General features: G+C 39.6%; 1 pseudogene; it reads left to right on the top strand.

Moving 5' to 3' along the window:
* The first annotated feature begins 7,127 nt into the window (after nucleotides 1-7,127).
* On the top strand, nucleotides 7,128-8,090 carry Vmn1r-ps70 (vomeronasal 1 receptor, pseudogene 70; annotated as a pseudogene).
* The last annotated feature ends 5,368 nt before the right edge of the window (nucleotides 8,091-13,458 follow it).

Here is a 13,458-nt window from a genome sequence, read left to right as displayed (position 1 = left end):
GGGATAAAAAAAAAAAAAACCTAGGATAGCAAAAACTCTTTTCAATGATAAAAGAATCTCTGCTGGAATCACCAAGCTTGAAATAAAGCTGTATTACAGAGAAATTGAAAAAAAAATACTGCATGGTAATGGTACAGCAACAGACATGTAGAACAATGGAATAGAATTGAAGATCCAGTTATGAACACACACAACTATGGTCACTTGATCTTTGAGAAGGGAGCTAAAATCATCCAGTGGAAAAAAAGACAGTATTTTCAACAAGTGGTGCTGGCACAACTGGCAGTTAACATGTAGAAGAATTCGAATTGATCCATCCTTATCTCCGTCTACAAAGCTAAAGTCTAAGTGGATCAACGAACTCCACATAAAACCAGAGACACTGAAACTTATAGAGGGGAAAGTGGGCAAAAGCCTTGAAGATATGGGCACAGAGGAAAAATTCATGAATAGAACAGAAACGGCTTGTGTGATAACATTGAGAATTGACAAATGGGACCTCATAAAATTGCAAAGCTTCTGTAAGGCCAAAGACACTGTCAATAAGACAAACAGGCCACCAACAGATTCGAAAAGGATCTTTACCTATCCTAAATCAGATAGGGGGCTAATATCCAATATATATAAAGAACTCAATAAAGTGGAGCCCAGAAAACCAAATAAACCCATTAAGAAATAGGGCTCAGTGCTAAACAAAAAATTCTCACCTGAGAAATACCGAATGGCTGAGAAGCACCTGAAAAATGTTCAGCATCCTTAATCATTAGGGAAATGCAAATCAAAACAACCCTGAGATTCCACCTCACACCAGTCAGAATGTCTAAGATCAAAAATTCAGCAGAGGTGAGGATGTGGAGAAAGAGGAATACTCATCAATTGTTGGTGGGATTGCAAGCTTGTACAACCACTCTGGAAATCAGTCTGGCAGTTCCTCAGAAAATTGGACATAATACTACCAGAGGATCCCGCAATAACACCTCAGGGCATGTATCCAGAAGATGTTCCAACTGGTAAGAAGGACACATGGTCCACTATGTTCATAGCAGACTTATTTATAATAGCCAGAAGCTAGAAAGAACCCATATGCCCCTCAACAGAAGAATGGATACAGAAAACGTGGTACATTTACACAATGGAGTACTACTCAGCTATTAAAAACAATGAATTTTGGGGGGAGGATATGGGGGACTTTTGGGATAGCACTGGAAATGTAATTGAGGAAAATATGTAATAAAAATAAATAAATAAATAAATAAATAAATAAACAAAGAAACAAAAAGAAAAAAAACAATGAATTTATGAAATTCCTAGGCAAATGGATGGACCTGGAGGGCATCAACCTGAGTGAGGTAACCCAATCACAAAAGAACTCACACAATATGTACTCACTGATAAGTGGATATTAGCCCAGAAACTTAGAATACCCAAGATATAAGATACAATTTGTGAATTCATAAAACTCAAGAAGAATGAAGACCAAAGTGTGCATACTTTTCCCCTTGTTAGAATTGGGAACAAAACACCCATGGAAGGAGTTGCAGGGACCAAGTTTGGAGCTGAGACAAAAGGATCGTTCAATTAGAGACTGACATATCCGGGAATCCATCCCATAGTCAGCCTCCAAACGCTGAGACCATTGCATACACTAGCAAGATTTTGCTGAAAGGACACTGATATAGATGTCTCTTGTGACACTATTCCGGGGCCTAGTAAACACAGAAGTGCATGCTCACAGTCAGTTACTGGATGGATCACATGGCCCCCAATGGAGGAGCTAGAGAAAGTAACCAAGGAGCATAAGGGATCTGCAACCCTATAGGTGGAACAACAATATGAACTAACCAGTACCCCCCGGAGCTCGTGTCTCTATCTGCATATGTATCAGAAGATATCCTAGTCGGCCATCAGTGGAAAGAGAGGCCCATTGGTCGTGGAAACTTTATATGCCTCAGTATAGAGGAAAGCCAGGACCAAGAAGTGGGAGTGGGTGGGAGAGCACTTGGGGGACTATTGGGATAGCATTGGAAACGTAAATGAAATAAATACCTAATTGAAAATAAAAAAGAAAAATTAAAGAAAAAGAAAAAAATTTTAAAAAGAAGTGGGAGTCGGTGGGTGGGGGAGTGGGTGGGGAAGGGGTGTGGGTGACATTTGGGATAGCACTGGAAATGTAAATGAAATAAATACCTAAAAAAGAAAACAAGAGACACTGAAATTCATAGAGGAGAAAGTGGGGAAAAGCCTTGAAGATATGGGCACAGGGGAGAAATTCCTGAATAGAACAGAAATGGCTTGTGTGGTAGGATCAAGAATTGACAAATGGGACCTCATAAAATTGCAAAGCTTCTATAAGGCAAAAGACACTGTCAATAAGACAAAAAGGCCATTAACAGTCTGGGAAAGGATCTTTACAACTCCTAAATCAGATAGGGTACTAATATCCAATACATATAAAGAATTCAAGAAGGTGGACTCCAGAAAATCAAATAACCCCATTAAAAATGGGGCTCAGACCTAAACAAAGAATTCTCACCTGAGGAATACCGAATGGCTGAGAAGCACCTGAAAAAATGTTCAACACCCTTAATCATCAGGGAAATGCAAATCAAAACAACCCTGAGATTCTACCTCACACCAGTCAGAATGGCGAAGATCAAAAATTCATGTGCCAGAAGATGGTGGCGAGGATGTGGAGAAAGAGAAACACTCCTCCATTGTTGGTACAACCACTCTGGAAATCAGTCCTGGGCTTCCTCAGAAAATTGGACATAGTACTACCAGAGGATACAGCAATACCTCTCTTGGGCATATACCCAGAAGATGTTCCAACTAGTAATAAGAACACATGCTCCACTATGTTCATATCAGCCTTTATAAGAGCCAGAAGCTGGAAACAACCCAGATGTCCCTCAACAGAGGAAAGAAGACAGAAAATGTGGTACATTTAAACAATGGAGTACTACTCACCTATTTAAAACAATGAATTTATGAAATTCCTAGGCAAATGGATGGACCTGGAGGGTATCATCCTGAGTGAGGTAACCAATCACAAAAGAACTCACATGATATGTACTCACTGATAAGTGTATATTAGCCCAGAAAATTAGAATACCCAAGATACAAGTTGCAAAACACATGAAACTCAATATGAACGAAGACCAAAATGTGGATACTTCATTCCTTCTAAGAATAGGGAACAAAACACCCATGGAAGGAGTTACAGAGACAAATTTTGGAGCTGAGTCGAAAGGATGGACCATCTAGAGACTCCCACACCCGGGGATCCATCCCATAATCAGCCTCCAAACACAGACACCATTGCATATGCCACCTAAATTTTGCTGAAAGGACCCTGTTATAGCTGTATCTTGTGAAGCTATGCCGGTGCCTGGCAAACACAGAAGTGGATTCTCAAAGGCAGCTATTGGATGGCACACAGGGCCCCCAATGGAGGAGCTAGAGAAAGGAGCTAAAGGAGTCTGCAACCCTATAGGTGGAACAACAATATGAACTAACCAGTACCCCCCAGAACTTGTGTCTCTAGCTGCATATGTAGCAGAAGATGGCCTAGTTGGCCATCATTGGGAAGAGATGCCCCTTGGTCTTGCAAAATTTATATGCCTCAGGTCAGGGGAACACCAGGGCCATGAAGTGTGAGTGGGGGTGGAGGGGGTGGGTGTAGGTTATGGGGGACTTTTGGGATAGCATTTGAAATGTAAATGAAGAAAATACCTAATTTTTAAAAAAGGTAGAGCAGAGACTGAAGGAAAGTCCATCCAGAGAATGTCCCACCTGAGAATTCATTTCATATAGAAACCCAGACAGTATTGTGGATGCCAAGTAGAGCATGCTGAAAGGAGCCTGACATGGCTGTCTCCTGTGAGACCCTGCCAGAGCCCTACAAATACATAGACAGATGCTCACAGCCAATCATTGGACTGAGCCAAAGGTCCCTAATAGAATAGATAGAGAAAAGGCTGAAGGAGTTCAAGGGGATTGCAACCCCACTGGAAGAACAACAGTATCAACCAAGCAGTCCACAAGAACTCCCAGGAATATAGTCATCAACCAAGGAGTACACATGGCTCCAGCTGCATACGTTGTAGAGGATGTCCTTGTTAGGATTCAGTGGGAGGAGTGGTTCTTGGACCTATGAAGGATCAATAGATGCCCAGTGTAGGGGAACTGAGGGAAGAGGGGTGGGAGTGGGTGGGTGGATGGAGGAACACCCTCATATCAGCACAGGGAGGGAGGAGAGAATAGAGGGTTTCCATGGGAGGGGAGATAAAATTTGAAATGAAAATTTAAAAAATATATATCCAATAAAAATTACTAATACCAGAAAAAAGTACAAAAAATAAAAATAAAAGAAGTTTATATTATTCACCATGAGATGTCTACTTGGGGGACTGTCCAACTAGTATACTGCTGGCTTATTAAAACTCCTTTGAAATATGCAAGTGAATGTATAAGAGGAAGCCCCAATAGCAGTAGGTTTATGTAGAGTTTTTCAAAAGACACTTAGTGTTAGTTATTCCTCTCCATATTTCCTGGTCTGCATTCCATAATACACACACCCAACTCTAACACTTCATGTTCTATTATCATACTTTAATGCTTTAGAACACTGTGCTCTACCTCCAATTTTTACATCATGCCATGACTCTTACAAATTCCTGACTTTGATGGTTATTCCAATATAATTATGTATTAGGGTAATAAACCATATGTAATTGTCAATAAGCCGATATAAATTTCACAGTTGAGATCATCGATACATGCTTGTCCTAGACAAAAAATGTATCTGAGCAATTAATGACAAGTTATTCTTTCTTTTTGTCCTACTTCCACGTGTATCCCATTCTAAATGTTGGTATTTTTATTTGTAAAAATATTGTGCAATGATATCTTAATTCTCACACATCTAAGTATATGTTCTTTGTGCCTACGACAATATTGTTGCAGGTTTCAATATCAATAAATATTTAGAACATACAATTCTTAGATTTATAACCTAAGTTTTTACTTTTCACCATTGAAAATCAAAACTAACTCCCTAGTTTTTTATTATACCTAGAACAGAAATGAGTTGGATCTATTTATTTCTAAATGATGGCTCAATCCATATCTTTGCTTGTATGTTAGAATTCCTTCTTTACAAATCAGATTCTCTAGATTCTAGCAAAGTATATTAGGCCTATGATAAGGACTTAGGAGTATATGAGAAATCAAGTCATAATCTACCTGAAAACAAGTAGATATGGAATAACCCCAATATTCGGGTGGGAAAGACCAGCTTCAGTTAATAAATTTGCCATTTATGAATGTCCTGGGTCAAACATGGGAAAAGTAAGAATGAAGCAACTTCCAGGGAAATTACAGAATCTGACTGACACATTGCCAGTTTTCTAGAAGGACTTAGTGTCAGAATAATTTTGCAAGAGTGAAATAGTAGGGAGGAAAGTACTCTGTAGAAACTCACATAATGAGTCCCTTGTTCTACCCTGGAGCGCCCCAATTCACATCTGACCATGAGATCAATTCAGAACTTAGATTCTCCCGAAGGAAACATGAAAACCCTTCCCTAACTTCTGCCCAGGTACTCATTAACATCTAACAAACTCCTAGACATCATCAGTAAACATCAGAAAGGAATGGAGGTTCGCTCTGGGGATAAATGATTTTCCTTCATTGGAGGTATCCCAAAGGCACCATGAAGACAAATGTGCGGATGCCACAGATGACACAATAATAAACTCTCTGAAAGATGTCATGTCCGGGTGCTCTATTATTTTATGAGACTGGAAACTGGGACTGTGTTGGGTTACCTTCACAGCATTGCATGGAGAATAAGAAACCATTCCGAATTTCTTTGCATTCTTTCTCAAGCAAAGAGTGACACAGAGAAGTTCCTCAATCCAGGCACTAGGAAATATGCTTCTATAGGAGCTGTGCTCTGCAGCTGGCCTTCAGATGAGCATCTTCATCCTGACTGAGGCTCAGAAGGTGAGATTCTTCCATCCATGGGCTTCTGCTTAAAATTCTCTTCTTTCTTCGGTGAAAATTGTCTTCTGAAGCCAACATGAAACATTATTTCTTTCTGAAGTCTGCAGATTAACTTGAATAGGTTAATATTTTGCTTTCATCTCAAAGAAATGTCTCTGTCCTAGATTAGTACTTAGCAGAAAACAGCATTCAGTGTAACATATGCATGTGAATGTGATAATGAATTTTATCTGGTGGATGGAGGCCCTTGTGTTCCTATAGAAAACATATAAACAAGTGAAATGCAGACTGAGCATCAGCTTGCAAAGGGTGTAACAGTGATTGTGTTAGTAACTTTGGAGGGAATCTGGAGAAAATTATGAAACAATGAAACTTGTTAGCAGGTGGGGATTTTTTTCACATGGGGGACACATATGTAAGCCTATGTTCATTTCTGTGATCGGGACACAGGTGGTTTTGCCAGAAATATATGGTGGGTTTGTTTTGTTTTGTTTTGTTTTGTTTTTTGGCGTGTGGATAAGTAGTATAAAATTTTCTCAAAAGTCCTCAACTTATCTTTCTACAACTGAATTCACTTACACAACTTTATTATTATGTACAGTCTTACATGTTATTCCCATACACATTATTTTTACCATGTTACTATTACATAAGGTAATTCAACTCATTATTTTTTATGCTGCATTTGTATATTCTTTTAATTTTTATTGATTGTGTTACATCCCATTTGAAGCCTCCCCTCCCTTCCAATTGTATTGAATTCTGATCATGGAATCACAGACTCAAACTCGTCTCTTTCATGTCTGTATTCATATGTAAAACTCACGGTGTGTTAAAATGTGTGTTATTGTATTCCTGATCTACTGAACCAATAAAGACGTAGCTTCAGTACAAAATGTATCTCAAGGCGGAGTAATTCAAAAAGTATAAAATAACATTCTGAGTTACTGTACATGCATTGTTTTCCAGACAATGTTCCTGTGGTGTGATAGAATAGTGTCTCGCTTATCAAGTGAAGAAATTGTCTCAAATCAATTGGTAAGTGTGGACAATAGAACAGAGCCCAGAGAAGAGTAGTGACCTACCTAATCAAGACTCTAGGGCCCTGTAAAGCCCTCTCCATGTCTGTTCGTGGTAAATCCCTGAAAACCTCTGAGGAAGTGGCTCTTCAGATCATTTTGCTTTGCCAGTTTGGGGTTGGGACCATGGCCAATGACTTTCTGTTTGTCCATAATTTCTCTCCAGTCTTGACTGGTTCTAAACAGAGGCCCAGACAGGTGATTTTAAGCCACATGGCTGTGGCCAATGCCTTGACTCTATTCCTCACTGTATTTCCAAACAACATGATGGCTTTCGCTCCAAGAAACCCTCCAACTGAACTGAAATGTAAATTAAAATTCTTCAGTCACCTGGTGACAAGAAGCACAAATTTGTGTTCCACCTGTGTCCTGAGTGTCCATCAGTTTGTCACTCTGGTTCCTATTAGTAGAGGTAAACTACTCAGAGCAAGTGTCCCAAATTTGGTGAGTTATTCTTGTTACGGTTGTTGGTTTTTCAGTGTCTTAAGTAACATTCACATTCCAATTAAAGTCACTGGTCCACAGATAACAGACAATAACACTGACTCTAAAAGCAAGTTTTTCTGTTCCACTTCTGGATTCACTGTAAGAATTGTCTTCTTGCAGTTTTCCCATGATGCCACATTCATGAGCATCATGGTCTGGACCAGTGTCTCCATGGTACTTCTCCTCCATAGACATCGCCAGTGAATGCAGCACATCCTCACTCCCAATCAGGATGCCAGAGGCCAAGCTGAGTCCAGAGCAACCCATACTATCCTGATGCTGGTGGTCACATTTGTTAGCTTTTATCTTCTAAATTTTATTTGCATCATCTTTCATACCTTTTTTATACATTATAATTTATTCATACGGCTTCTTGGTGAGATTTTGGCTGCAGGTTTCCCTACTATTTCTCCCTTACTGTTGATCTTCAGAGATCCTAAGAATCCTTGTCTTGAGCTCTTCCACTGTTTTAAACCAGAGTCGCTACAAAATTTGAAACACAGAAGACAGCTTCACTAATACCATTAAGTACTTCATTTCATAAATATGTTTTCAATATCTTGTATGAACAAGGTGTGGTGCTCACTGCTGTAATTTTAAAAGAGTTCATATTTGTTGATATAAAATGATTTCTGGTTGGAATCTGCCTGACAGAGTAAATGAATTACTCATGACCCTCTCTTCTCTTGTATATAACTGCCTCCTGCTGCACGCTGGTCTAAAACTGATACAACCCATCTTCCCTAAACAGTTTAAAGTGTTAATATGGTCCTGATCAAACTGTTACTCTCTGCTCCTTCTTACTTAATACTTTTAACTTTGGATAAGAACAGAATCCCTCTCTATATTTCCCTATCTGAACAAATGAGAATGCGTTGCTATAATTAAATATTTTCAAGGAGGAAATTTTTATAAAGAGCAGATATATTGCATGTCATTCCATTTTACTTTGGAGATATATGCTTTGCTACCTTGGGCCCTACACAGGTGAGGGCCAAGCACTGAACAACATAAGTTTGTGCTCCCTAGAGCAGTACAAACTTCTGATCATACCAAGAATAATTAGGAAAAGAAGCAAAAACAGTTCATTCTCAGAAGCCTTAAGAAATTTAAATTCTCAGGACCAGGGAGGATACCAGATTCCACACTGGAGATCTTCTCCTGAAAGACCTTGGTAAAGTCTTCACTCTGGGCCATGGTGAAATTGTTTTTACGATCGTCACAAACACCTACTAATCAGACAGGAGATAAGACATATCAGAACAATGAGGTGGCAACGTTGTAACTCGGTCTGTTAGGGGCTCCCTCAGTCGCAAAATTAATTTTTCAGGAGATTAAAATCAAGCTTTTAACCTTTTCAGCTACCTGAGAATGACCAAGGCATTCAAGACCACAAGATAAATATCTGGAGTGGTTATAGCTGTCAGTGTGATGAAACTTAAAATCTGACTTGTGGTACTTATTCCTGTGAACAAGGAAAATGTTAGCACTTTTTTATGTGTATTGGGTGTGTATGTATTTTTTGGGATTCCATCCTCTTAAGAAGGATAGGTGTCATACCCCTAGAGCTGGAGATACAAACAGATGTAAGCCTACAAATACAGTTTCTAAGAATCAAGCTCTGATCCAATGTAAATGTGGCCAGGGTTCGACCCTGCTGAGCCATCTCTCCAGCCCCAAACTGAGAAATTTTTCCAACACAATTGAAACATCCTTTCCAATTTGGGGTAGCTGCAATCATTAATAACAGCTCTATTGAAAGAGCTTGAAATAATAGAATAGGAACCAACAGTTTGTATGTTCTATATTGAGCAATAGATTCACACTGAGTTAAAAAATTAATACCGAGACTCTTCATGTACCTTTTCAGAGACCTCTACTGATACTAAAACTGACAAGCCCATAGCACCAAGTCTTGATCTTAACACTGGCCATAATAAGAATCAGCAAGACAGCTCAGCAGCTAAAGCACTCACAACTTAGAAATGATTATCCCAGGTCCTACACAGTGGAAAGAACAAACTCCTACAATTGTACTCTGCCTTCCTCAATCTGTGCTTGAACATGCCCACACACAGAAAAGAAAAAAGTATATTTTCTAAACTTAGTTTTATCAATTCTGTGTATCCTATAACACTGATCTCTGGCTGTTAATCTGTGTTTCCCCTTACCTCTAAGCGGTATTTGGGGTACTTTATTGGATTGTATTATCTACCACCCTTCCAACCCTTTTTTCACCCAATCCCTTCCAACCAACTAAAACCCAGTAGTAAAGAAAATTTGGAGAGGGAAATGAGTCTAGACTTCTTAAGACTGCTTCCTGCTGAATAGAGTCATTTGATTGCTTTTCGCAAGTCCAGTCTTCATCATTAGGATATCTCCAACCAGCAATCAAACAAGAGAGCCAAACAGCAATTCATCAATAGCAAAATAAGGAGCAGGTACAGGAGCAAGAGGTATTGGCAGCAACACGCAAAGCAGGAGCCACCACAGGCCCTCTTGGGGATCTCACATTTATACCCTATCAAGAGTCTCCAGAATTTCAAACTATAATTGCCTAAAAAAAATCATACTCCTCCTAAAGCATGAGACACTCATAATTAGTGGTTGTGGGTAATTGGAAGCAGCCCAATATCCTATATCAGGAATTAAAACAAAAACATATTCACATATCATAACTGGGTTTTTGAAGAAATGAAAATGATCACATTAGTGAAGAAAAGAATCAATACAAAAATGTTAATAAAATTCAAACAAGGCATTAATAAAAATTAGAAAACTTTGGAGAGGGCTGAAATTAGCAGGTAAAATTTTAAGAAAACATGCACAAAAAAGAAAGAAGAGAGAGGGGGAAGGAAGGAAGGAAGGAAGGAAGGAAGGAAGGAAGCAAGGAAGCAAGGAAGCAAGGAAGCAAGGAAGCAAGGAAGGAAGGAAGGGCCTTTCTATGTTCCATCTCCAGTTCCATACCTCTGTCTGCAGTCTCTGGTCTACACTCCTCTCCCTGGCCCATAGTTCAGCCTGCCTTCCAGAATGCTGAGTCTTGCATGGTCATGAGGGTGATGGTGGGACATGATCACAACTCTGGGATAAAGCCAGTAGGACATGGGACTCCACAAGTGTTGACAATTATCAGGAAATATGATTCTTGACCAATTTATTGTGGAATGTCCTTCTGTCAAGGTTAATACCTCTTAGGATGGGAGGGTATTTTTATGTCTTAGCAAAAAGTATAAATGTTGTGCCCTTCATGGCAGCCCTAAATGATATAGAAAAGAACACTAAATACATGAATTTAAAAATATATAAACAGGATTCTCAACTATTCAAAATATAAGGATGTAATATGAGTTACAAGAGGGGCTTCATGTACCAAAAAGTACAGAAGCAGGTGCACAATGAACGAGCTTGTCAGATAGATGCAAAGGCAGGCAGATACAAAAGCAGGCAGGTTCCTGAGTTCAAGGACATCCTGCAACAGAGGAAATTTAGACCCAGCATGTGGGAGCAATGATCTCAGTGCTGTATCCTACCCTGATAGCTTATTGTATATTGTTACAAAGCAAGCAGATTTCTGAGTTTGTTTGCCATGTTAAATGTGCTTGCTATCTTTTCTTAGAAGTTAAGGGGCTAAGTTCAAAAGTGCTAATTTGTGAGATAATCAAAAGAGTATGTGGAGTAGATGATTGAATTAATATGAAAATAAAAGAATGAGCTATTGTCTATTAGAGGTTATCTCTCTGGTCATCTTCAGAAAGCTGTCTTAGCAGAACAGAAGGCTATCAACTTGTACCCCACAACTGACTTCAAGCCATTCTTTTTGTTGCATCAAAATACCACTTCCTCAGAACACCTCTCTAAGCCAAGGCTGGTCCTTGGCACCAGGATGCCTACTGACATCCAGAACAACCAAGAACAACTCACTCTCCAATTTGCTGCCTGCTGAACTACATTACTCCCAGAAACTGTGAGGTCTGCCCAGTTCTCTCCATTTTTCTGTGCCCTATCTTCCTATCCATACCTCTACATACAATTGAGAACCTGAACTTCAAGCTCTGGTCCAAAGCTCTGCATGCCTCCTGGGAGACCGGTTACCAACTGGGACAATCAGTCCCAGAGGTCTACTATGACCATGTATGACCAGGACAGCTAATACCAGAGACAACAAGATGGCTAAAGACATGAGCTAAAATATGATAAGGAAAAGCAAGTGCAATATGACACCATCAGTAACCAGCTATCCTACTCTAGCAAGCATTGGGTACCCTGACACACCTGAAGAGCAAGAAAATGAAGAATCATCTTATGAAGAATACAGAGGCCTTTAATGAGGAAATAAGTAAATATCTTTTTAAAATACAGGAAAATATGATCAAACAGACCTTTAAAAAGGAAACAAATAAATATGAAAGTATACAGGAAAATGCACACAAACAGGTGAAGGAAATAAATAAAACTGTTCGGGACCAGAAAATGGAAATAGAAGAAATAAAGAAAACAAAATAAGGAGCCAACTCTGGAGAAAGAAAACCTAGAGAAGAGAATTACAAGCCACAAGCATCATCAACAGAATACAAGAGAAAGAAGAGAGAAGCTCAGGCATCAGAGATACAATAGAAAAATTGCTGTATCGGTCAAAGAAAATGTAAATGAATAGATTCTAATACAATACACTCAGAAAATTTGGGACACTATGAAAAGACAAAATCTAAGAATAGTAGAAATAAAGGGAGAATAATGCCAGCTCAAAGGCACAGAAAATATACTCAACAAAATCATAGAACAAAACATCCCTAACCTAAAGAAAGATATGACTATAAAACTACAAGAACCAAAATAGATATGATGAGAAAGAAAATCCTGCCACCATATAATAAAACATTAAATGTACATAACAAAGAAAGAAATTTAAAAGATGAAGGGGAGAAAAGGACAAGTAACATATAGGGTAGACCTGTTAGAATTACACCTGACTTCACATCAGAGGCTCTAAAAGCCAGAAGGGCATGGAAATGAGTTTTGCCGAAATTAAGAGACCACAATATCAACCCAGGAAAATGTTCAATCACCATAGATAGAAAAGTAACCATATTCCATGGCAAAAACTATTTTAAGCAATATCTATTTAGTAATAGAAACATTCAAAGGTTACAAGAAAGAAAACTTCAACTCGAGGATAACTATACCCAGGAAAACATAAGAACTTAATCATTGAACAGCAAAACCAAAAGAATAGAATCACATACACACAAAAACACCTCCAACAACTAAACAACAAGGAGTAACAATCATTGATCATCATTATCTCCTAACAATGGGCCAGCACCGGGGTAGCTAGGGCGCAGAGTCGGCTGACACACGCCAACTACCCACAACACCCGCAACGGGATCATAAGACCTCTGGTGAGTGGAACACAGCATCTGCTCCAATCCAACCACGTGGGACCTGAGACTGCATTAGTTAGGGAAGCAGAAAAACCCAGCTTGAGCAGGGGCACAAGTCCCTTCCGGTCCGGCCAGCACCAGAGTAGCTAGGTCGCAGAGTTGGCTGACACCTGCCACCTACCCACAACACCTGCCACGGTGTTGCGGCCGCCAGCAGCTCGCAACGTGAACGGTTCGACTGAGAAGGCCGCTCGAGCTGTAAGAGAGGAATCTAGACGGGGCGGAAGAAAAAACGGACCTAAGACAAATTCATTCTGATCAAAGCTCAAATTTTATTGTTGGGACACTAGTTATGAAGGAAGTGGGAGGGGACCCGATTCCCGCCGAATAATCTCGGGTCCAGTAGAAAGGTGCACGTGTGTGGCTCCTCAGGTTCCAGCACTGGGCGTGGCAGAACGAATGAGCAGGAAGCTCCACCCCGAGCAAGCAGGTTTCAGGCTGGGGG

The sequence above is a fragment of the Mus musculus genome, chromosome 7, assembly GCF_000001635.26.
Source record: "Mus musculus strain C57BL/6J chromosome 7, GRCm38.p6 C57BL/6J".
Taxonomy (NCBI): Eukaryota; Metazoa; Chordata; class Mammalia; order Rodentia; family Muridae; genus Mus; species Mus musculus.
The sequence above is the reverse complement of the archived record's forward strand: the minus strand, read 5'-3'. Positions and strand labels throughout refer to the sequence as shown.